The 23,664-nt window shown below is 42.3% G+C and overlaps 3 long non-coding RNA genes across 9 annotated transcripts; all 3 read right to left on the reverse strand.

Annotated features, from left to right (window-relative positions):
* Positions 1-1,266: 1,266 nt before the first annotated feature.
* Positions 1,267-4,038, reverse strand: LOC128869456 (uncharacterized). Of its 3 annotated transcripts, none has more exons than XR_008455288.1 (3): positions 1,955-3,919; positions 1,574-1,694; positions 1,267-1,506 (listed from the first exon to the last, which is right to left on the reverse strand). It is a non-coding gene; the product is annotated as an uncharacterized LOC128869456 (long non-coding RNA). The 3 variants fall into 3 exon arrangements; XR_008455289.1 differs by having other exon boundaries at positions 2,642-3,918; XR_008455287.1 differs by having other exon boundaries at positions 1,574-4,038.
* A 6,295-nt stretch (positions 4,039-10,333) lies between these two features.
* On the reverse strand, positions 10,334-13,266 carry LOC128869461 (uncharacterized). Of its 3 annotated transcripts, none has more exons than XR_008455294.1 (3): positions 11,022-13,014; positions 10,641-10,761; positions 10,334-10,573 (listed from the first exon to the last, which is right to left on the reverse strand). It is a non-coding gene; the product is annotated as an uncharacterized LOC128869461 (long non-coding RNA). The 3 variants fall into 3 exon arrangements; XR_008455295.1 differs by having other exon boundaries at positions 11,709-13,013; XR_008455293.1 differs by having other exon boundaries at positions 10,641-13,266.
* A 6,135-nt stretch (positions 13,267-19,401) lies between these two features.
* Positions 19,402-22,334, reverse strand: LOC128869462 (uncharacterized). 3 transcript variants are annotated; one of them, XR_008455297.1, is made up of 3 exons: positions 20,090-22,082; positions 19,709-19,829; positions 19,402-19,641 (listed from the first exon to the last, which is right to left on the reverse strand). It is a non-coding gene; the product is annotated as an uncharacterized LOC128869462 (long non-coding RNA). The 3 variants fall into 3 exon arrangements; XR_008455298.1 differs by having other exon boundaries at positions 20,777-22,081; XR_008455296.1 differs by having other exon boundaries at positions 19,709-22,334.
* Positions 22,335-23,664: the final 1,330 nt, after the last annotated feature.

Here is a 23,664-nt window from a genome sequence, read left to right on the forward strand (position 1 = left end):
GGAGAAATGCTGTAGGATATTGTGGGAATTTCTGGGTGAGGTCAATGGAGTCTCGATCCCACTCTTGGTATTTATGGTTGTACAGGGTGCGCCATCTTTTATGTCGGGATGAAAACATTGAATAACATTGAAAAAGAAAACAACTGATTTGTATAAGTGAGGTATTTTTATTTGGTTTGGTTATTTACAATTTATTAAAACTATTTTTTGAATACAATATCAATCAAGTGGCCACCTTTATTAGCAATCAAAAACTGCGATTTTTTTTCTGCGTTTGTCATCACCTTGTCAAGCACTTCGGGTTTTATAGTGTCGATTTCGCGTTGTTTCGATGTAAAGCGATTAATGGTTGAAATTGTACTGAAACGTATCGAAAACATGTATGTTGAAGTCGATCGGTTTGTAAATGACAAAGTAATTCAGCGTTTACATACTGACATCAAAGATGGCGCACCCGATTGCGGTTGGGATACTGGACCCTACCGCAATCTACTGGACCTGACAGTGTTTAGACGTCAATAAACGACATTCACCGGGAGACCGTCGCCATCTTCTTACGCTTCCGCCCTGTGAATGCCGTAATCGGAGTCCAACCACCACCTACAGCAGATGAAGAGCTCCAGCTTCCTCGTGAGACACGTGTAACACTGGCACAATTACGTTCTGGATATTGTAGCAGGTTAAACTCCTACCTATCCAGAATCGACCCCGACGTATCAAACATATGTCCGGCATGTGAAGGCACCCCGCACGACACTAACCACCTTTTCACATGCCCCTTAAAACCGACTCATCTAACATCTCCCTCTGGACCCATCCCGTCGAAACAGCATGTTTCCTGGGCCTACCCCTAGATGAGCTAGACGAAGACGATCGGTGATATGCCTGACACTGGCGGGTCTACTATTACTGTTAACAAACAAACAAACAATGGCGCATCCGATAGAACACTTTGACTGCAATGTTCTTATCGGAAATGCAATCGAAAGTAAATTATGTAGGTGGTAACTGGTGAGACGTTGCTCTTGTTGAACGTGTTTCGGTTTCATTGTAGTGTAAATATTAATGCATCTCTTTTAACGGCTGAATTGGCTCTAAGTGTAGTCGAGGATCTTCAAGCGCTGAAGCGCTGAGAGGGAAAAGGAAGTTCAGATTATGAAGGTGATTTTCTAGGTGCCTACAGCGTTCGTTCAGGAGGCACCAGAGTGAAAAAGAACATATTAACAAGCAGGAGACGAAAACTTTTAAATAAATAAATACGGTATGTGGTTTTAAAAAGTCAGCAAACCAAACGAACTTTTATTTATTTTAATTTTACATACGAGTGTAGAAATTATACATAATATTCATAATATGTCACAGTAATAAGTTTGTTTATAACTCTGTTGCCATGCGACTTGTTAGCATTTGCACACGTTTTGCATTACAACTTTTACAGAGTACATGTCCGTCCAGAGGATAGCATCCACGACCCTCGGCTTCTGACGATAACAACAAACCACAGTCCTGAAAGAAATACGATAAGGGTGTACTTAGTAAAAATTACTCTTCAAGTGTGGATATGAAACCATACTTCACATTTATAACATCCGAAGTGAAAACTGCGATCTAACGCTACGACACGTACAGTTTCTTCTTCACCGGTTTCTGGCATTATTGGTTCCAAACATACGCAGCAGCGTGGCGCGAATTTTCTGTAAAAATTTTCTCACGTAAAAATATTTTCGTAATACTTGAAGTGTTTCCTAAAAGTAATTTCGGCAGAAATGGGGGTAGTGCACTAAATACAGTGGAATTCTAAGCTGAATGCATTACTTCATTATGTAATACCAACATCATTCTTGAAATTATCGTTTTTAATGCATATAACATGAGTAATTGTTGCTTGAAGTATTCATTAAACTTTAGGCATACTTGTCGAACAGAACATGCCCCTTTTTTCCACATGACTTACATATGAGGTTATGCCGCTTTACGTGACATTCCTTTGTTTTGTGATTCTCTCTTCCGCTTCGTATGCATAAGTTTCCGATACCTATTTGCCTCAAGTTTAATTTTGATTATTATTGAATGTATCCGCGGCCTTCTACTACGATTTATACCTGCGAGTACTTTGTTGACATCATTTATAGTACTTTGTAATTTTGCATTGAGTTCACGGCTATCTATGTACATATGTTGAATGCTTCTAAAGATAGTGTTTTTCCCAAACAATTTTCTTAAATATTCTGCCAGAATGAGCTGTTCGCGGATTGTGTTATCTTGGGTTCTTCTAATGAATTGAGCTAGAAAAATGTCTTTCTTAGAATACACATGCTTTTTTAGTTTTGCTACCAACTCTTCATATTGAGCTCTGCTGGGTTTTTACGAACAATCTATGACACTAATAATGAGTAGACAGATTTTATGAGCAGATCTCATAATGTTTTATTTGCAAATATTCTTTTCATTTCCACACACTTGACTATATATTTAGTTTCCTTATTTTTGTCGAAATTCTCGAATAGCAGTAACATAATATTGTAAGTTGTTGTTGCTGCTTTTGAAGATAGAACTTGCTTTACTTGTTGCAGCAAATTCCGCTGGGTTTTGGCGAAAACTTATAATAACTATTCAAATATTTCTTTGTCCATGAGTTTACCATAATATTTTATTTTCAATAATTTTTTTCCAATTTATGATTCTCAACTCGTCCCCAACTTGTTGAAGCGTAATACATATAAATTGCCCTGTATGAATGAGGTGTAATTTTTGCCAGCTCTTTTCACGTGCTAGCAGTATATCGATTTTCCCATAAATTATCTCTCAGTACACATTTCTAACTAGCCAAGAAGTTTTTTGTAATGACTATCTTCTTTAACAGGAAAAGTACCGTTATGTTTGCTTTTTTTTTGTTAATTGCGTCCCGCTTCGCCTGCGCAAGATCAATTAAATCGTACTATTTTTTAGTAGTGTCAATGTGCTTAGGAATAACTGATTAGTTTCGTTGCGCATGAAGGGTATTTCTGTGTTGCTATTTTGGCAATAAAAATAATATGTGGTGTATTAAATGAAGTTATGCCTCTTTATCTAAAAAAAGTGAATACAATCGTCTGTATTACTTATGTATATATGTAATATGCCAATACGTCAATATGCCTTGGACGTCGGTAAGCAGAAAATTCCCATAAGCGCTAGTGCGAAAAATCTTCGTATGCGGTCTTTCATCAACATAATTAATCGCGATTATATGCCATTTCAAATATGGCATGCGTTTCATTTATTATACGTATCGATCATATTATTATTTGTTCATTATTTAATAACTATTAGTGTTAATGTTTTTAGTTTTAAAATGTGGGACATCATTTTGGAAAACTTACTAAAATTATTGGAGGTTGAATTAGTTTTAAAGGTTTTTTTCGAAGATTTGGGGCTTTATTGTGAAAAAACGGTACAAAATATTTTATTCGAAGTATTGGCCATCGCTAGCTACAACTTTCGCCCATCTTTCGGGCAATTTCCGGATGCCGTTTCTCCAAAATTCTGGCCGCTGCTTGGCTATCCATGACTCAACCCATGTTTTGGTAGCCTCGTACGAGGAGAACCGCTGGTCCGCCAAATCGAGACTCATATGCCGGAACAAATGATAATTGGAGGGAGCTATGTCTGGACTATACGGCGGAAGGGGTAACACTTCCCAGCCAAGCGTTCCAAGGTATTTTTTGACAGGTTGAGCAACATGCGGCCGAGCGTTGTCATGTTGCAAAATAACCTTGTCGTGCCTTTTTACCGTTTCCGGCCGTTTTTCTTTCAATGCCCGGCTTAAACGCATCAATTGCAGTCGGTAACGATCCCCCGTGATTGTTTCGCCCGGTTGGAGCAGCTCAAAATATACGACGCCGACCTGATCCCACCAAATGCAGAGCATGATTTTCTTGCCGTGAATATTCTGCTTGGCCGTCGACGTTGATGCGTGGCCGGGCAAACCCCATGATTTTTTGCGTTTTGGGTTATCGTAGTGGATCCATTTTTCGTCGCCAGTCACCACCCGATGCAAAAAACCCTTCCGATTTTGTCGCTCGATCAGCAATTCGCACGTAAAAAGTCGCCGTTCGACGTCGCGCAGCTTCAACTCGTACGGGACCCAATGTCCTTGCTTTTGGATCATTCCCATCGCTTTTAGACGCTTGCAAACGGTTGATTTATCAACGCCCAATGATTCAGCAAGCTCTTCTTGGGTTTGGCACGAGTCCTCGTTTACCAATTCCCCCAATTCCGCGTCCTCGAACTTTTTGGGCTGGCCAAGACGCTCCTTGTCTTCGGTGTGAAAATCACCACTTTTGAATCGTCGAAACCAGTACTCACATGTTGAAATCGACGGAGTATGGTCTGGGTAGGCCTCCTGCAGCAATTCACGGGCTTGGGCTGTATTTTTTCTCAAATTGAAGCAGAAAAGCAAAGCTTCCCGCAAATTGCGTTTCGACGGCACGAAAGTTGACATACTCGGAGCACGAAAACACCGCGTTGTTTATACTTCAGCGAAATGACAGATACTGATAAACAAAGCCTAGGGATGAGGCTTTGTCATGAATATATATTCAGTATTGCCAACGTGATAAAGTGATAAATAGCGCCATCTGTGTGTCACCTTTAAAACTAATGCAACCACCCATAGATATTTATGTATATATTTCTTTGCCATTCATTTAGATCTTCTTCTTCTTCTTAATTGGCGCTATAACCGCTTACGCGATTTTGGCCGAGTTTAACAAAGCGCGCCACTCGTTTCTTTCTCGTGCTAACCGGCGTCAGTTGGACACACCAAGTGAAGCCAAGTCCTTCTCCACCTGATCGTTCCAACGCAGAGGAGGTCTTCCTCTTCCTCTGCTACCACCAGCTGGTACCGCATCGAATACTTTCAAAGCCGGAGCGTTTGTATCCATTCGGACGACATGACCCAGCCAACGTAGCCGCTGGATCTTTATTCGCTGCGCTATGTCTATGTCGTCGTAAAGCTCATACAGCTCATCGTTCCATCGTCTGCGATATTCGCCGCTGCCAACGTGCAAAGGTCCAAAAATCTTGCGCAGAATCTTTCTCTCGAACACTCCAAGCGTCGCTTCATCGGATGTTGTCATCGTCCACGCTTCTGCGCCATACGTTAGGACGGGCATGATGAGAGTCTTGTAGAGTGTTAGTTTTGTTCGTCGAGAGAGGACTTTACTGCTCAATTGCCTACTTAGTCCAAAGTAGCACTTGTTGGTAAGAGAGATTCTACGTTGGATTTCAAGGCTGACATTGTTATCGGTGTTAATGCTGGTTCCTAAATAAACAAAGTCTTTTACAACCCGAAAATTATAACTGCCAACAGTGCCGTGGGTGCCGATACGTGAGGGCGCCGACTGTTTGTTTGAAGACAGGAGATACTTCGTTTTGTCCTCGTTCACCACCAGACCCATTCGCTTTTCCTCTTTATCCAGTTTGGAGAAGGCAGAACTAACAGCGCGGTTGTGAAGGCCGATGATGTCAATATCAGCGGCATACGCCAGCAATTGTACGCTTATAAAATATTGTGCCTGAGCGATTAAGTTCTGCGGCTCGTACGATGCTCTCCAACATCAGCTTAAAGAAGTCACACGACAGCGAGTCACCCTGTCTGAAACCTCGTTTGGTATCAAACGGCTTGGAGAGGTCTTTCCCAATTCTGACGGCGCTGCTGGTGTTGAGCAACGTCATCTTACATAGCCGTATTAGTTCTGCGGGGATACCAAATTCAGACATCGCGGCATACAGGTAACTCCTTTCCGTACTGTCGAAAGTAGCTTTGAAGTCGACGAAAAGATGGTGTGTGTCGATTCTCCTTTCATGGGTCTTTTCCAAGATTTGGCGTATTGTGAATATTTGGTCGATGGTAGACTTTCCAGGTCTGAAGCCACACTGATAAGGTCCAATCAGTTGGTTGACGGTGGGCTTCAGCCTTTCACACAATACGCTCGCTAGAACTTTATAGGCGATATTTAGAAGACTAATCCCGCGGTAATTGGCACAAATTGCAGGATCGCCCTTCTTATGGATTGGGCAGAGCACAACTAAATTCCAATCGGCAGGCATGCTTTCATTCGACCATATTTTGCATAGGAGCTGATGCATGCACCTTACCAGATCCTCGCCGCCATGTTTGAATAGCTCAGCCGGCAGTCCGTCGGCACCCGCAGCTTTGTTGTTCTTTAGCCGCATTATCGCTATTCTCACCTCGTCATGATCGGGTAGCGGAACGACAATTCCATCGTCAACGATTGGGGTATCGGGATCTTCACATTCTCGGTGACATGCGCAGCTGTCACTGTTTAATAGGTTCGAGAAGTGTTCCCTCCATAAGTTAAGATTGTTCTGTACGTCAGTCACCAGTTCGCCGACTTTGTTCTTACAGGAAAACGCCCCGGTCTTAAAACCTTCTGTAAGCCGCCGAGCTTTCTGGTAGAATTTTCGGGCGTTCCTATTGGCCAGCATCTCAAGCTCCTCGCACTAACGTATTTCGGTCTCTCGTTTCTTCTGTCGGATAATACGTCTCTCTCCCTTTTTCAGCTCTCTGTAGCGGTCCCACATGGCTCGCCTTGCGCCCGATCGCAGCGTGGCTTTATAGGCGGCATCCTTTCTTTCTGCGGCAGCATGACATTCCTCGTCGTACCAATTGTTTTTTCGGGCTCGCCGGAATCCGATTTCTTCTTCGGCGGCGGTACGTAGAGAACGAGAAATGTTGCTCCATTGTTCGTGCATGCCGGTTTGTTGGGCAGTGGTCTCTGAGAGCAGGAGTGAGAGTCGAGTGGCGAATCTTCTGGCTGTGTATTGTGATTGCAGTTTTTCTATGTCGAACATTCTATGCGTAGGTAGGGCACGTTTTTTGCTGCGCAGAGGCGTGTGCGCAGTTTGGCTGCAACAAGATAATGATCCGAGTCGATGTTGGGTCCTCGGATCGTACGTACATCTAATACACTAGTAGCGTGTCTTCCATCTATCACAACATGATCGATGTGGTTTCGCGTTTTTCAATCAGGAGACAGCCAGGTGGCTTGGTGAATCTTCTTATGCTGGAATCGGGTGCTACAGACTACCATGTTTCGGGCCCCGGCGAAGTCGATCAGCCGCTGTCCGTTACCGGATGTTTCGTTGTGCAGGCTGAATTTTCCGACTGTGGGACCAAAAATTCCCTCCTGCCCACCCTGGCGTTGAAGTCGCCAGGCACGATTTTTATGTTGTGGTGGGGGCAGCGCTCATAGGAACGTTCCAAGCGCTCATAGAAGGAATCTTTAGTCGCATCGTCCTTCTCTTCCGTTGGGGCGTGGGCGCAAATTAGCGATATGTTGAAAACGGGCTTTGATGCGGATTGTTGCGAGACGCTCGTCCACCGGAGTGAACAACAGTACTTGGCGACGAAGTCTCTCTCCCACAACAAATCCAACACCGAATTTGCGCTCCTTTACATGGCAGCTGTAGTAGACGTCACAAGATCCTGCGCTTTTCTTGCCTTGTCCCGTCCATCGCATCTCTTGAATGGCAGAGATGTCAGCCTTTACTCTCACGAGGACATCAACCAGCCGGGCAGTGGCACCTTCCCCATTGAGGGGCCGGACATTCCAGGTGCATGCCCTCAAATCATAATCCTTATTTCGTTTGCAGTGGTCGTCATCAGTATAGGGAGGTCTCATCCGAGGCTTTTTTAAGCTTTTCATTGGGAGGGATTTTTAAGTGGCGGGTCCCAAACCCAACACACAACCAGCTATCCTGGAATGTTTCGCCTTCTCACGTTAGCTCACTCCCGAACGGGTGTTCGGAAGCTACCCAGAGGATACGTGGGCTAATCCCGGTCGTTATGAGCTGCTTGAACCATATGCAGAAGAATCGTCCTGGCCATTCCCAAGTGAATGGCGATCAGTAACTTTCCCCACTTGCGTGGACCTCAACACATGGAACCATCCTCATATCATCATATCATCGACCTAGCCATAGTAGTAACAGGCAAATACCTAGATACCGTGAACGACATAATGAATAATACACTCGCTACAGTGCATCAATGGGCAACTCAGACAGGCTTGGGGGTAAACGCCGATAAAACGGATATGGTACTTTTTATTAGAAGGTACAAGATCCCGAATTTGCACCCCCCCGAAGCTAAACGCCGCAAAACTGGCTGTTAAATACCACGCAAATTACCTTGGAGTAATTTTGGATAGCAAACTATCATGGATGCACCATATAGTGGAGAGGAGACACTAATAACGCACTATATGCATGTAAAAGAATGGTGGGAGTTACATGGGGTCTATCTCCTTCAATAATGTATTGGTGCTACTCAGCTGTAGTAAAGCCAATATTTATGGTGGTCTAGTGTGGTGGACTGCATTGAGAAAAACGACACACAAAACGCCTATGGAAAGTATTCAAAGTCTTGGTGCATTCTGCATTACAGAGGCATTAATGAAATTTCATCTAAAACCGTTCTTAGGACCAGGGAAGCCATAGAAAGACTAGCCACAGACAGACGATTATACATCTATTGGGTACGCGGACACAAGGGCATTGCCGAAAACTAAATTGTAGATGAGATTGCAAAAAGCGCTGTTTACATACAATTCGAACAAGAAAACGACATATTGAAACCCTTAGATACGGTATACAATGACATCGCTGCGGACATGAAAGCACGGATAGACAGGCAGTGGAATAATTTTTAACACTTTAACACATGTTTAATTTTTTAAAGTTTTCTCCAAAGTTTGCAACATTGAGTTACATGGTTTTTGTTATAACATAAACTATATTTTTGTAGAAAACAAAAATTAAATAAATAGCCAAATCATTGCGACATGTCGCGCTGCTATTATAGTGAACACAGGTGTATGAGCAGGTTAACTGCAAGAAGCCAGAATTTTCATTCCACAGCTAGAATTTCATTTTTGATAATATAAAATATAATATATACCTATAATAATATTAAAAAATAAAGAACCTTAGTACTAAATACATTTTGCCTCTTACTTCTACTTTAAATACATTAAGTATTTGAAATTTAGGAGAAATGCTGTAGGATATTGTGGGAATTTCTGGGAGAGGTCAATGGAGTCTCGATCCCACTCTTGGTATTTATGGTTGTACAGGGTGCGCCATCTTTTATGTCGGGATGAAAACATTGAATAACATTGAAAAAGAAAACAACTGATTTGTATAAGTGAGGTATTTTTATTTGGTTTGGTTATTTACAATTTATTAAAACTATTTTTTGAATACAATATCAATCAAGTGGCCACCTTTATTAGCAATCAAAAACTGCGATTTTTTTTCTGCGTTTGTCATCACCTTGTCAAGCACTTCGGGTTTTATAGTGTCGATTTCGCGTTGTTTCGATGTAAAGCGATTAATGGTTGAAATTGTACTGAAACGTATCGAAAACATGTATGTTGAAGTCGATCGGTTTGTAAATGACAAAGTAATTCAGCGTTTACATACTGACATCAAAGATGGCGCACCCGATTGCGGTTGGGATACTGGACCCTACCGCAATCTACTGGACCTGACAGTGTTTAGACGTCAATAAACGACATTCACCGGGAGACCGTCGCCATCTTCTTACGCTTCCGCCCTGTGAATGCCGTAATCGGAGTCCAACCACCACCTACAGCAGATGAAGAGCTCCAGCTTCCTCGTGAGACACGTGTAACACTGGCACAATTACGTTCTGGATATTGTAGCAGGTTAAACTCCTACCTATCCAGAATCGACCCCGACGTATCAAACATATGTCCGGCATGTGAAGGCACCCCGCACGACACTAACCACCTTTTCACATGCCCCTTAAAACCGACTCATCTAACATCTCCCTCTGGACCCATCCCGTCGAAACAGCATGTTTCCTGGGCCTACCCCTAGATGAGCTAGACGAAGACGATCGGTGATATGCCTGACACTGGCGGGTCTACTATTACTGTTAACAAACAAACAAACAAACAAACAAACAATGGCGCATCCGATAGAACACTTTGACTGCAATGTTCTTATCGGAAATGCAATCGAAAGTAAATTATGTAGGTGGTAACTGGTGAGACGTTGCTCTTGTTGAACGTGTTTCGGTTTCATTGTAGTGTAAATATTAATGCATCTCTTTTAACGGCTGAATTGGCTCTAAGTGTAGTCGAGGATCTTCAAGCGCTGAAGCGCTGAGAGGGAAAAGAAAGTTCAGATTATGAAGGTGATTTTCTAGGTGCCTACAGCGTTCGTTCAGGAGGCACCAGAGTGAAAAAGAACATATTAACAAGCAGGAGACGAAAACTTTTAAATAAATAAATACGGTATGTGGTTTTAAAAAGTCAGCAAACCAAACGAACTTTTATTTATTTTAATTTTACATACGAGTGTAGAAATTATACATAATATTCATAATATGTCACAGTAATAAGTTTGTTTATAACTCTGTTGCCATGCGACTTGTTAGCATTTGCACACGTTTTGCATTACAACTTTTACAGAGTACATGTCCGTCCAGAGGATAGCATCCACGACCCTCGGCTTCTGACGATAACAACAAACCACAGTCCTGAAAGAAATACGATAAGGGTGTACTTAGTAAAAATTACTCTTCAAGTGTGGATATGAAACCATACTTCACATTTATAACATCCGAAGTGAAAACTGCGATCTAACGCTACGACACGTACAGTTTCTTCTTCACCGGTTTCTGGCATTATTGGTTCCAAACATACGCAGCAGCGTGGCGCGAATTTTCTGTAAAAATTTTCTCACGTAAAAATATTTTCGTAATACTTGAAGTGTTTCCTAAAAGTAATTTCGGCAGAAATGGGGGTAGTGCACTAAATACAGTGGAATTCTAAGCTGAATGCATTACTTCATTATGTAATACCAACATCATTCTTGAAATTATCGTTTTTAATGCATATAACATGAGTAATTGTTGCTTGAAGTATTCATTAAACTTTAGGCATACTTGTCGAACAGAACATGCCCCTTTTTTCCACATGACTTACATATGAGGTTATGCCGCTTTACGTGACATTCCTTTGTTTTGTGATTCTCTCTTCCGCTTCGTATGCATAAGTTTCCGATACCTATTTGCCTCAAGTTTAATTTTGATTATTATTGAATGTATCCGCGGCCTTCTACTACGATTTATACCTGCGAGTACTTTGTTGACATCATTTATAGCACTTTGTAATTTTGCATTGAGTTCACGGCTATCTATGTACATATGTTGAATGCTTCTAAAGATAGTGTTTTTCCCAAACAATTTTCTTAAATATTCTGCCAGAATGAGCTGTTCGCGGATTGTGTTATCTTGGGTTCTTCTAATGAATTGAGCTAGAAAAATGTCTTTCTTAGAATACACATGCTTTTTTAGTTTTGCTACCAACTCTTCATATTGAGCTCTGCTGGGTTTTTACGAACAATCTATGACACTAATAATGAGTAGACAGATTTTATGAGCAGATCTCATAATGTTTTATTTGCAAATATTCTTTTCATTTCCACACACTTGACTATATATTTAGTTTCCTTATTTTTGTCGAAATTCTCGAATAGCAGTAACATAATATTGTAAGTTGTTGTTGCTGCTTTTGAAGATAGAACTTGCTTTACTTGTTGCAGCAAATTCCGCTGGGTTTTGGCGAAAACTTATAATAACTATTCAAATATTTCTTTGTCCATGAGTTTACCATAATATTTTATTTTCAATAATTTTTTTCCAATTTATGATTCTCAACTCGTCCCCAACTTGTTGAAGCGTAATACATATAAATTGCCCTGTATGAATGAGGTGTAATTTTTGCCAGCTCTTTTCACGTGCTAGCAGTATATCGATTTTCCCATAAATTATCTCTCAGTACACATTTCTAACTAGCCAAGAAGTTTTTTGTAATGACTATCTTCTTTAACAGGAAAAGTACCGTTATGTTTGCTTTTTTTTTGTTAATTGCGTCCCGCTTCGCCTGCGCAAGATCAATTAAATCGTACTATTTTTTAGTAGTGTCAATGTGCTTAGGAATAACTGATTAGTTTCGTTGCGCATGAAGGGTATTTCTGTGTTGCTATTTTGGCAATAAAAATAATATGTGGTGTATTAAATGAAGTTATGCCTCTTTATCTAAAAAAAGTGAATACAATCGTCTGTATTACTTATGTATATATGTAATATGCCAATACGTCAATATGCCTTGGACGTCGGTAAGCAGAAAATTCCCATAAGCGCTAGTGCGAAAAATCTTCGTATGCGGTCTTTCATCAACATAATTAATCGCGATTATATGCCATTTCAAATATGGCATGCGTTTCATTTATTATACGTATCGATCATATTATTATTTGTTCATTATTTAATAACTATTAGTGTTAATGTTTTTAGTTTTAAAATGTGGGACATCATTTTGGAAAACTTACTAAAATTATTGGAGGTTGAATTAGTTTTAAAGGTTTTTTTTCGAAGATTTGGGGCTTTATTGTGAAAAAACGGTACAAAATATTTTATTCGAAGTATTGGCCATCGCTAGCTACAACTTTCGCCCATCTTTCGGGCAATTTCCGGATGCCGTTTCTCCAAAATTCTGGCCGCTGCTTGGCTATCCATGACTCAACCCATGTTTTGGTAGCCTCGTACGAGGAGAACCGCTGGTCCGCCAAATCGAGACTCATATGCCGGAACAAATGATAATTGGAGGGAGCTATGTCTGGACTATACGGCGGAAGGGGTAACACTTCCCAGCCAAGCGTTCCAAGGTATTTTTTGACAGGTTGAGCAACATGCGGCCGAGCGTTGTCATGTTGCAAAATAACCTTGTCGTGCCTTTTTACCGTTTCCGGCCGTTTTTCTTTCAATGCCCGGCTTAAACGCATCAATTGCAGTCGGTAACGATCCCCCGTGATTGTTTCGCCCGGTTGGAGCAGCTCAAAATATACGACGCCGACCTGATCCCACCAAATGCAGAGCATGATTTTCTTGCCGTGAATATTCTGCTTGGCCGTCGACGTTGATGCGTGGCCGGGCAAACCCCATGATTTTTTGCGTTTTGGGTTATCGTAGTGGATCCATTTTTCGTCGCCAGTCACCACCCGATGCAAAAAACCCTTCCGATTTTGTCGCTCGATCAGCAATTCGCACGTAAAAAGTCGCCGTTCGACGTCGCGCAGCTTCAACTCGTACGGGACCCAATGTCCTTGCTTTTGGATCATTCCCATCGCTTTTAGACGCATGCAAACGGTTGATTTATCAACGCCCAATGATTCAGCAAGCTCTTCTTGGGTTTGGCACGAGTCCTCGTTTACCAATTCCCCCAATTCCGCGTCCTCGAACTTTTTGGGCTGGCCAAGACGCTCCTTGTCTTCGGTGTGAAAATCACCACTTTTGAATCGTCGAAACCAGTACTCACATGTTGAAATCGACGGAGTATGGTCTGGGTAGGCCTCCTGCAGCAATTCACGGGCTTGGGCTGTATTTTTTCTCAAATTGAAGCAGAAAAGCAAAGCTTCCCGCAAATTGCGTTTCGACGGCACGAAAGTTGACATACTCGGAGCACGAAAACACCGCGTTGTTTATACTTCAGCGAAATGACAGATACTGATAAACAAAGCCTAGGGATGAGGCTTTGTCATGAATATATATTCAGTATTGCCAACGTGATAAAGTGATAAATAGCGCCATCTGTGTGTCACCTTTAAAACTAATGCAACCACCCATAGATATTTATGTATATATTTCTTTGCCATTCATTTAGATCTTCTTCTTCTTCTTAATTGGCGCTATAACCGCTTACGCGATTTTGGCCGAGTTTAACAAAGCGCGCCACTCGTTTCTTTCTCGTGCTAACCGGCGTCAGTTGGACACACCAAGTGAAGCCAAGTCCTTCTCCACCTGATCGTTCCAACGCAGAGGAGGTCTTCCTCTTCCTCTGCTACCACCAGCTGGTACCGCATCGAATACTTTCAAAGCCGGAGCGTTTGTATCCATTCGGACGACATGACCCAGCCAACGTAGCCGCTGGATCTTTATTCGCTGCGCTATGTCTATGTCGTCGTAAAGCTCATACAGCTCATCGTTCCATCGTCTGCGATATTCGACGCTGCCAACGTGCAAAGGTCCAAAAATCTTGCGCAGAATCTTTCTCTCGAACACTCCAAGCGTCGCTTCATCGGATGTTGTCATCGTCCACGCTTCTGCGCCATACGTTAGGACGGGCATGATGAGAGTCTTGTAGAGTGTTAGTTTTGTTCGTCGAGAGAGGACTTTACTGCTCAATTGCCTACTTAGTCCAAAGTAGCACTTGTTGGTAAGAGAGATTCTACGTTGGATTTCAAGGCTGACATTGTTATCGGTGTTAATGCTGGTTCCTAAATAAACAAAGTCTTTTACAACCCGAAAATTATAACTGCCAACAGTGCCGTGGGTGCCGATACGTGAGGGCGCCGACTGTTTGTTTGAAGACAGGAGATACTTCGTTTTGTCCTCGTTCACCACCAGACCCATTCGCTTTTCCTCTTTATCCAGTTTGGAGAAGGCAGAACTAACAGCGCGGTTGTGAAGGCCGATGATGTCAATATCAGCGGCATACGCCAGCAATTGTACGCTTATAAAATATTGTGCCTGAGCGATTAAGTTCTGCGGCTCGTACGATGCTCTCCAACATCAGCTTAAAGAAGTCACACGACAGCGAGTCACCCTGTCTGAAACCTCGTTTGGTATCAAACGGCTTGGAGAGGTCTTTCCCAATTCTGACGGCGCTGCTGGTGTTGAGCAACGTCATCTTACATAGCCGTATTAGTTCTGCGGGGATACCAAATTCAGACATCGCGGCATACAGGTAACTCCTTTCCGTACTGTCGAAAGTAGCTTTGAAGTCGACGAAAAGATGGTGTGTGTCGATTCTCCTTTCATGGGTCTTTTCCAAGATTTGGCGTATTGTGAATATTTGGTCGATGGTAGACTTTCCAGGTCTGAAGCCACACTGATAAGGTCCAATCAGTTGGTTGACGGTGGGCTTCAGCCTTTCACACAATACGCTCGCTAGAACTTTATAGGCGATATTTAGAAGACTAATCCCGCGGTAATTGGCACAAATTGCAGGATCGCCCTTCTTATGGATTGGGCAGAGCACAACTAAATTCCAATCGGCAGGCATGCATTCATTCGACCATATTTTGCATAGGAGCTGATGCATGCACCTTACCAGATCCTCGCCGCCATGTTTGAATAGCTCAGCCGGCAGTCCGTCGGCACCCGCAGCTTTGTTGTTCTTTAGCCGCATTATCGCTATTCTCACCTCGTCATGATCGGATAGCGGAACGACAATTCCATCGTCAACGATTGGGGTATCGGGATCTTCACATTCTCGGTGACATGCGCAGCTGTCACTGTTTAATAGGTTCGAGAAGTGTTCCCTCCATAAGTTAAGATTGTTCTGTACGTCAGTCACCAGTTCGCCGACTTTGTTCTTACAGGAAAACGCCCCGGTCTTAAAACCTTCTGTAAGCCGCCGAGCTTTCTGGTAGAATTTTCGGGCGTTCCTATTGGCCAGCATCTCAAGCTCCTCGCACTAACGTATTTCGGTCTCTCGTTTCTTCTGTCGGATAATACGTCTCTCTCCCTTTTTCAGCTCTCTGTAGCGGTCCCACATGGCTCGCCTTGCGCCCGATCGCAGCGTGGCTTTATAGGCGGCATCCTTTCTTTCTGCGGCAGCATGACATTCCTCGTCGTACCAATTGTTTTTTCGGGCTCGCCGGAATCCGATTTCTTCTTCGGCGGCGGTACGTAGAGAACGAGAAATGTTGCTCCATTGTTCGTGCATGCCGGTTTGTTGGGCAGTGGTCTCTGAGAGCAGGAGTGAGAGTCGAGTGGCGAATCTTCTGGCTGTGTATTGTGATTGCAGTTTTTCTATGTCGAACATTCTATGCGTAGGTAGGGCACGTTTTTTGCTGCGCAGAGGCGTGTGCGCAGTTTGGCTGCAACAAGATAATGATCCGAGTCGATGTTGGGTCCTCGGATCGTACGTACATCTAATACACTAGTAGCGTGTCTTCCATCTATCACAACATGATCGATGTGGTTTCGCGTTTTTCAATCAGGAGACAGCCAGGTGGCTTGGTGAATCTTCTTATGCTGGAATCGGGTGCTACAGACTACCATGTTTCGGGCCCCGGCGAAGTCGATCAGCCGCTGTCCGTTACCGGATGTTTCGTTGTGCAGGCTGAATTTTCCGACTGTGGGACCAAAAATTCCCTCCTGCCCACCCTGGCGTTGAAGTCGCCAGGCACGATTTTTATGTTGTGGTGGGGGCAGCGCTCATAGGAACGTTCCAAGCGCTCATAGAAGGAATCTTTAGTCGCATCGTCCTTCTCTTCCGTTGGGGCGTGGGCGCAAATTAGCGATATGTTGAAAACGGGCTTTGATGCGGATTGTTGCGAGACGCTCGTCCACCGGAGTGAACAACAGTACTTGGCGACGAAGTCTCTCTCCCACAACAAATCCAACACCGAATTTGCGCTCCTTTACATGGCAGCTGTAGTAGACGTCACAAGATCCTGCGCTTTTCTTGCCTTGTCCCGTCCATCGCATCTCTTGAATGGCAGAGATGTCAGCCTTTACTCTCACGAGGACATCAACCAGCCGGGCAGTGGCACCTTCCCCATTGAGGGGCCGGACATTCCAGGTGCATGCCCTCAAATCATAATCCTTATTTCGTTTGCAGTGGTCGTCATCAGTATAGGGAGGTCTCATCCGAGGCTTTTTTAAGCTTTTCATTGGGAGGGATTTTTAAGTGGCGGGTCCCAAACCCAACACACAACCAGCTATCCTGGAATGTTTCGCCTTCTCACGTTAGCTCACTCCCGAACGGGTGTTCGGAAGCTACCCAGAGGATACGTGGGCTAATCCCGGTCGTTATGAGCTGCTTGAACCATATGCAGAAGAATCGTCCTGGCCATTCCCAAGTGAATGGCGATCAGTAACTTTCCCCACTTGCGTGGACCTCAACACATGGAACCATCCTCATATCATCATATCATCGACCTAGCCATAGTAGTAACAGGCAAATACCTAGATACCGTGAACGACATAATGAATAATACACTCGCTACAGTGCATCAATGGGCAACTCAGACAGGCTTGGGGGTAAACGCCGATAAAACGGATATGGTACTTTTTATTAGAAGGTACAAGATCCCGAATTTGCACCCCCCCGAAGCTAAACGCCGCAAAACTGGCTGTTAAATACCACGCAAATTACCTTGGAGTAATTTTGGATAGCAAACTATCATGGATGCACCATATAGTGGAGAGGAGACACTAATAACGCACTATATGCATGTAAAAGAATGGTGGGAGTTACATGGGGTCTATCTCCTTCAATAATGTATTGGTGCTACTCAGCTGTAGTAAAGCCAATATTTATGGTGGTCTAGTGTGGTGGACTGCATTGAGAAAAACGACACACAAAACGCCTATGGAAAGTATTCAAAGTCTTGGTGCATTCTGCATTACAGAGGCATTAATGAAATTTCATCTAAAACCGTTCTTAGGACCAGGGAAGCCATAGAAAGACTAGCCACAGACAGACGATTATACATCTATTGGGTACGCGGACACAAGGGCATTGCCGAAAACTAAATTGTAGATGAGATTGCAAAAAGCGCTGTTTACATACAATTCGAACAAGAAAACGACATATTGAAACCCTTAGATACGGTATACAATGACATCGCTGCGGACATGAAAGCACGGATAGACAGGCAGTGGAATAATTTTTAACACTTTAACACATGTTTAATTTTTTAAAGTTTTCTCCAAAGTTTGCAACATTGAGTTACATGGTTTTTGTTATAACATAAACTATATTTTTGTAGAAAACAAAAATTAAATAAATAGCCAAATCATTGCGACATGTCGCGCTGCTATTATAGTGAACACAGGTGTATGAGCAGGTTAACTGCAAGAAGCCAGAATTTTCATTCCACAGCTAGAATTTCATTTTTGATAATATAAAATATAATATATACCTATAATAATATTAAAAAATAAAGAACCTTAGTACTAAATACATTTTGCCTCTTACTTCTACTTTAAATACATTAAGTATTTGAAATTTAGGAGAAATGCTGTAGGATATTGTGGGAATTTCTGGGTGAGGTCAATGGAGTCTCGATCCCACTCTTGGTATTTATGGTTGTACAGGGTGCGCCATCTTTTATGTCGGGATGAAAACATTGAATAACATTGAAAAAGAAAACAACTGATTTGTATAAGTGAGGTATTTTTATTTGGTTTGGTTATTTACAATTTATTAAAACTATTTTTTGAATACAATATCAATCAAGTGGCCACCTTTATTAGCAATCAAAAACTGCGATTTTTTTTCTGCGTTTGTCATCACCTTGTCAAGCACTTCGGGTTTTATAGTGTCGATTTCGCGTTGTTTCGATGTAAAGCGATTAATGGTTGAAATTGTACTGAAACGTATCGAAAACATGTATGTTGAAGTCGATCGGTTTGTAAATGACAAAGTAATTCAGCGTTTACATACTGACATCAAAGATGGCGCACCCGATTGCGGTTGGGATACTGGACCCTACCGCAATCTACTGGACCTGACAGTGTTTAGACGTCAATAAACGACATTCACCGGGAGACCGTCGCCATCTTCTTACGCTTCCGCCCTGTGAATGCCGTAATCGGAGTCCAACCACCACCTACAGCAGATGAAGAGCTCCAGCTTCCTCGTGAGACACGTGTAACACTGGCACAATTACGTTCTGGATATTGTAGCAGGTTAAACTCCTACCTATCCAGAATCGACCCCGACGTATCAAACATATGTCCGGCATGTGAAGGCACCCCGCACGACACTAACCACCTTTTCACATGCCCCTTAAAACCGACTCATCTAACATCTCCCTCTGGACCCATCCCGTCGAAACAGCATGTTTCCTGGGCCTACCCCTAGATGAGCTAGACGAAGACGATCGGTGATATGCCTGACACTGGCGGGTCTACTATTACTGTTAACAAACAAACAAACAAACAAACAAACAATGGCGCATCCGATAGAACACTTTGACTGCAATGTTCTTATCGGAAATGCAATCGAAAGTAAATTATGTAGGTGGTAACTGGTGAGACGTTGCTCTTGTTGAACGTGTTTCGGTTTCATTGTAGTGTAAATATTAATGCATCTCTTTTAACGGCTGAATTGGCTCTAAGTGTAGTCGAGGATCTTCAAGCGCTGAAGCGCTGAGAGGGAAAAGAAAGTTCAGATTATGAAGGTGATTTTCTAGGTGCCTACAGCGTTCGTTCAGGAGGCACCAGAGTGAAAAAGAACATATTAACAAGCAGGAGACGAAAACTTTTAAATAAATAAATACGGTATGTGGTTTTAAAAAGTCAGCAAACCAAACGAACTTTTATTTATTTTAATTTTACATACGAGTGTAGAAATTATACATAATATTCATAATATGTCACAGTAATAAGTTTGTTTATAACTCTGTTGCCATGCGACTTGTTAGCATTTGCACACGTTTTGCATTACAACTTTTACAGAGTACATGTCCGTCCAGAGGATAGCATCCACGACCCTCGGCTTCTGACGATAACAACAAACCACAGTCCTGAAAGAAATACGATAAGGGTGTACTTAGTAAAAATTACTCTTCAAGTGTGGATATGAAACCATACTTCACATTTATAACATCCGAAGTGAAAACTGCGATCTAACGCTACGACACGTACAGTTTCTTCTTCACCGGTTTCTGGCATTATTGGTTCCAAACATACGCAGCAGCGTGGCGCGAATTTTCTGTAAAAATTTTCTCACGTAAAAATATTTTCGTAATACTTGAAGTGTTTCCTAAAAGTAATTTCGGCAGAAATGGGGGTAGTGCACTAAATACAGTGGAATTCTAAGCTGAATGCATTACTTCATTATGTAATACCAACATCATTCTTGAAATTATCGTTTTTAATGCATATAACATGAGTAATTGTTGCTTGAAGTATTCATTAAACTTTAGGCATACTTGTCGAACAGAACATGCCCCTTTTTTCCACATGACTTACATATGAGGTTATGCCGCTTTACGTGACATTCCTTTGTTTTGTGATTCTCTCTTCCGCTTCGTATGCATAAGTTTCCGATACCTATTTGCCTCAAGTTTAATTTTGATTATTATTGAATGTATCCGCGGCCTTCTACTACGATTTATACCTGCGAGTACTTTGTTGACATCATTTATAGCACTTTGTAATTTTGCATTGAGTTCACGGCTATCTATGTACATATGTTGAATGCTTCTAAAGATAGTGTTTTTCCCAAACAATTTTCTTAAATATTCTGCCAGAATGAGCTGTTCGCGGATTGTGTTATCTTGGGTTCTTCTAATGAATTGAGCTAGAAAAATGTCTTTCTTAGAATACACATGCTTTTTTAGTTTTGCTACCAACTCTTCATATTGAGCTCTGCTGGGTTTTTACGAACAATCTATGACACTAATAATGAGTAGACAGATTTTATGAGCAGATCTCATAATGTTTTATTTGCAAATATTCTTTTCATTTCCACACACTTGACTATATATTTAGTTTCCTTATTTTTGTCGAAATTCTCGAATAGCAGTAACATAATATTGTAAGTTGTTGTTGCTGCTTTTGAAGATAGAACTTGCTTTACTTGTTGCAGCAAATTCCGCTGGGTTTTGGCGAAAACTTATAATAACTATTCAAATATTTCTTTGTCCATGAGTTTACCATAATATTTTATTTTCAATAATTTTTTTCCAATTTATGATTCTCAACTCGTCCCCAACTTGTTGAAGCGTAATACATATAAATTGCCCTGTATGAATGAGGTGTAATTTTTGCCAGCTCTTTTCACGTGCTAGCAGTATATCGATTTTCCCATAAATTATCTCTCAGTACACATTTCTAACTAGCCAAGAAGTTTTTTGTAATGACTATCTTCTTTAACAGGAAAAGTACCGTTATGTTTGCTTTTTTTTTGTTAATTGCGTCCCGCTTCGCCTGCGCAAGATCAATTAAATCGTACTATTTTTTAGTAGTGTCAATGTGCTTAGGAATAACTGATTAGTTTCGTTGCGCATGAAGGGTATTTCTGTGTTGCTATTTTGGCAATAAAAATAATATGTGGTGTATTAAATGAAGTTATGCCTCTTTATCTAAAAAAAGTGAATACAATCGTCTGTATTACTTATGTATATATGTAATATGCCAATACGTCAATATGCCTTGGACGTCGGTAAGCAGAAAATTCCCATAAGCGCTAGTGCGAAAAATCTTCGTATGCGGTCTTTCATCAACATAATTAATCGCGATTATATGCCATTTCAAATATGGCATGCGTTTCATTTATTATACGTATCGATCATATTATTATTTGTTCATTATTTAATAACTATTAGTGTTAATGTTTTTAGTTTTAAAATGTGGGACATCATTTTGGAAAACTTACTAAAATTATTGGAGGTTGAATTAGTTTTAAAGGTTTTTTTTCGAAGATTTGGGGCTTTATTGTGAAAAAACGGTACAAAATATTTTATTCGAAGTATTGGCCATCGCTAGCTACAACTTTCGCCCATCTTTCGGGCAATTTCCGGATGCCGTTTCTCCAAAATTCTGGCCGCTGCTTGGCTATCCATGACTCAACCCATGTTTTGGTAGCCTCGTACGAGGAGAACCGCTGGTCCGCCAAATCGAGACTCATATGCCGGAACAAATGATAATTGGAGGGAGCTATGTCTGGACTATACGGCGGAAGGGGTAACACTTCCCAGCCAAGCGTTCCAAGGTATTTTTTGACAGGTTGAGCAACATGCGGCCGAGCGTTGTCATGTTGCAAAATAACCTTGTCGTGCCTTTTTACCGTTTCCGGCCGTTTTTCTTTCAATGCCCGGCTTAAACGCATCAATTGCAGTCGGTAACGATCCCCCGTGATTGTTTCGCCCGGTTGGAGCAGCTCAAAATATACGACGCCGACCTGATCCCACCAAATGCAGAGCATGATTTTCTTGCCGTGAATATTCTGCTTGGCCGTCGACGTTGATGCGTGGCCGGGCAAACCCCATGATTTTTTGCGTTTTGGGTTATCGTAGTGGATCCATTTTTCGTCGCCAGTCACCACCCGATGCAAAAAACCCTTCCGATTTTGTCGCTCGATCAGCAATTCGCACGTAAAAAGTCGCCGTTCGACGTCGCGCAGCTTCAACTCGTACGGGACCCAATGTCCTTGCTTTTGGATCATTCCCATCGCTTTTAGACGCATGCAAACGGTTGATTTATCAACGCCCAATGATTCAGCAAGCTCTTCTTGGGTTTGGCACGAGTCCTCGTTTACCAATTCCCCCAATTCCGCGTCCTCGAACTTTTTGGGCTGGCCAAGACGCTCCTTGTCTTCGGTGTGAAAATCACCACTTTTGAATCGTCGAAACCAGTACTCACATGTTGAAATCGACGGAGTATGGTCTGGGTAGGCCTCCTGCAGCAATTCACGGGCTTGGGCTGTATTTTTTCTCAAATTGAAGCAGAAAAGCAAAGCTTCCCGCAAATTGCGTTTCGACGGCACGAAAGTTGACATACTCGGAGCACGAAAACACCGCGTTGTTTATACTTCAGCGAAATGACAGATACTGATAAACAAAGCCTAGGGATGAGGCTTTGTCATGAATATATATTCAGTATTGCCAACGTGATAAAGTGATAAATAGCGCCATCTGTGTGTCACCTTTAAAACTAATGCAACCACCCATAGATATTTATGTATATATTTCTTTGCCATTCATTTAGATCTTCTTCTTCTTCTTCATTGGCGCTATAACCGCTTACGCGATTTTGGCCGAGTTTAACAAAGCGCGCCACTCGTTTCTTTCTCGTGCTAACCGGCGTCAGTTGGACACACCAAGTGAAGCCAAGTCCTTCTCCACCTGATCGTTCCAACGCAGAGGAGGTCTTCCTCTTCCTCTGCTACCACCAGCTGGTACCGCATCGAATACTTTCAAAGCCGGAGCGTTTGTATCCATTCGGACGACATGACCCAGCCAACGTAGCCGCTGGATCTTTATTCGCTGCGCTATGTCTATGTCGTCGTAAAGCTCATACAGCTCATCGTTCCATCGTCTGCGATATTCGACGCTGCCAACGTGCAAAGGTCCAAAAATCTTGCGCAGAATCTTTCTCTCGAACACTCCAAGCGTCGCTTCATCGGATGTTGTCATCGTCCACGCTTCTGCGCCATACGTTAGGACGGGCATGATGAGAGTCTTGTAGAGTGTTAGTTTTGTTCGTCGAGAGAGGACTTTACTGCTCAATTGCCTACTTAGTCCAAAGTAGCACTTGTTGGTAAGAGAGATTCTACGTTGGATTTCAAGGCTGACATTGTTATCGGTGTTAATGCTGGTTCCTAAATAAACAAAGTCTTTTACAACCCGAAAATTATAACTGCCAACAGTGCCGTGGGTGCCGATACGTGAGGGCGCCGACTGTTTGTTTGAAGACAGGAGATACTTCGTTTTGTCCTCGTTCACCACCAGACCCATTCGCTTTTCCTCTTTATCCAGTTTGGAGAAGGCAGAACTAACAGCGCGGTTGTGAAGGCCGATGATGTCAATATCAGCGGCATACGC

Source organism: Anastrepha ludens, chromosome X (assembly GCF_028408465.1).
Source record: "Anastrepha ludens isolate Willacy chromosome X, idAnaLude1.1, whole genome shotgun sequence".
In the NCBI taxonomy this organism is placed as follows: domain Eukaryota; kingdom Metazoa; phylum Arthropoda; class Insecta; order Diptera; family Tephritidae; genus Anastrepha; species Anastrepha ludens.